Source organism: Macrotis lagotis, chromosome 1 (assembly GCF_037893015.1).
Source record: "Macrotis lagotis isolate mMagLag1 chromosome 1, bilby.v1.9.chrom.fasta, whole genome shotgun sequence".
In the NCBI taxonomy this organism is placed as follows: Eukaryota; Metazoa; Chordata; class Mammalia; order Peramelemorphia; family Peramelidae; genus Macrotis; species Macrotis lagotis.
The window spans coordinates 69,176-71,151 of record NC_133658.1 but is presented as its reverse complement, the minus strand read 5'-3'; the positions used below and the strand labels follow the sequence as shown (position 1 = coordinate 71,151).

Below are 1,976 nucleotides of genomic sequence, written 5' to 3'. Positions count from 1 at the left end.
CCCCTCCCTTCCTCAAAGTCCCCAAACAATAACCAAATCGCTTCAATCATCCCTCTTCTGCCCTCCCCACAAAAATAGGGAAGAGATTGAGGATGAAGCCTTTGAGAAGCCTACATTTCAGACTTGGATAATGTTATTTTCTCAAAGCTGCGGGTCCATATAGTTCCTTCTCCAATACTTCCCATTTATAAACTTACTTTCATACTCACAATCACATGCACACACACACATACACGCACACACTCACTCTCAAGTAAGACACTTTTTGAGTTTGTTGATAAATTATGAGGAGGATTGTGAACTGGGTGTATACAGAATTGATCACAGGTGCTTGTAAACATCAGAATCCCTTGGGTCCTTTCCTCCAAAAGCTTGAATTCAAGCAGTGCAATCAACGATCACTTTCCCAAACGCTGCTCACAGGCTGCATACCGACGGAGGGCAGAGAAAAAGTCCTCATAACTGATGTTTAGGTGTGAAGGCAAAGAGATCATCTCAGTCAATCTAATGTGCCAGGGAAGGTGTCCTAATGTGCTGTCCACAGGACCAAACTTCAGTACTAAGTCGGGATCAGGGAAACTGTTCAAACTAAGTCAATTGTCTAAAACATTCACATGCATATCTGTGGATCTCCTTTGCTGCTGAGCTACTCACTGGCAGGAGTCTCGAGCCGCTCTCACACTATCGTCTTTTCCATCTTCTGGAGACAGCACCTTCACTGGTGATTGGCAATTTAAAACTTGATCTTCTTTTTCATTACTATTCACAAACTCTGGTGAGTATTTGGGACAATCTAGGCCCAGTAATTCTTGCTGTTGTTTTAAAATTTCATCCATCAGTCTGCAATTATTTCTTTTGAAAATACCTTGGTGGTCGTAGACGCTGATGCACGAGACGCCCACGGCTATGCACCACACCACCAGGCTGCCGATGTCCGAGAAGCTGGGCTCGCCCTCCTCCGGGACCACCAGGCCCATGCGCAGCGGCAGCTTGTCCAGCGCCCGGCCGTCCGCGCGCCAGCGGAGCCGGGGGTGGGCGGCGGCGTCGCCGTGGTGCTGGTGGTGGTGGTTCCGGGCCGCCGCCGGGGGCTTGCGGAGCGTGAAGCCGAGGAGGAGGCGGCGCGGCGCCACCGCCGCCAGATCCAGCTCCAGGTGCCGAAGCGGACGCGGAGCCAGGACGCGAGCGTGCGGTGGAGGCAGAGCAGCGCGTGCAGCCCGCGCCGCACCAGCTCGTGCAGCCCGGTCATGCCGGCCCAGCCCGCGCCGCACCAGCTCGTCCAGCCCGGTCATGCCGGCCCAGCCCGCGCCGCACCAGCTCGTCCAGCCCGGTCATGCCGGCCCAGCCCGCGCCGCACCAGCTCGTCCAGCCCGGTCATGCCGGCCCAGCCCGCGCCGCACCAGCTCGCGCCGCACCAGCTCGTCCAGCCCGCGCCGCACCAGCTCGTCCAGCCCGGTCATGCCGGCTCAGCCCGCGGCCCGCCGCCGCCGCCCCGAGCGCCGCTTATCCCCGCTGGCCGCCGCCGCCGGCCATCTCCGGATGTCCTCCTCCCCCGCCCCCGGCCCGAGCCCCTCGCTGCTGCCAACACCTCACCTCGCCCCCGCCGCCATCTTCCCCCGCCGCCGCCTCCCGCCTCAGGAACTTCTTTCTATTTAGAAACTAGCTATTCCTTCCTTCAATGATTACAAACTGAAACCCTCCCCTTCTTCAGAGGGGAAGAGAAGCCTCCACCCTGGGGCAGTCTAAAAGGGGACAAGGTCATCCTTCAGGGTAGTGGCCATCACCCACAGAGATGGAGGCCCAGGCCCCCTAGCCAGAGCCCCAAACAGATCCCTGAGCCGAAACCCTTAGGGAGGTTCTTGCAATGACAAAAAAAAAAAAAAAAAAACAAACCAGGGACACACACAAACACACACACACATTCACATACCCACCCGGTGGGGGAGGAAATGACAACAGAAAGAAGTGAAACTCTTAGA

At 56.8% G+C, this 1,976-nt stretch overlaps 1 pseudogene; it reads right to left on the bottom strand.

Annotated features, from left to right (window-relative positions):
* Positions 1–1,246, bottom strand: LOC141512533 (dehydrodolichyl diphosphate synthase complex subunit NUS1 pseudogene; annotated as a pseudogene).
* Positions 1,247–1,976: the final 730 nt, after the last annotated feature.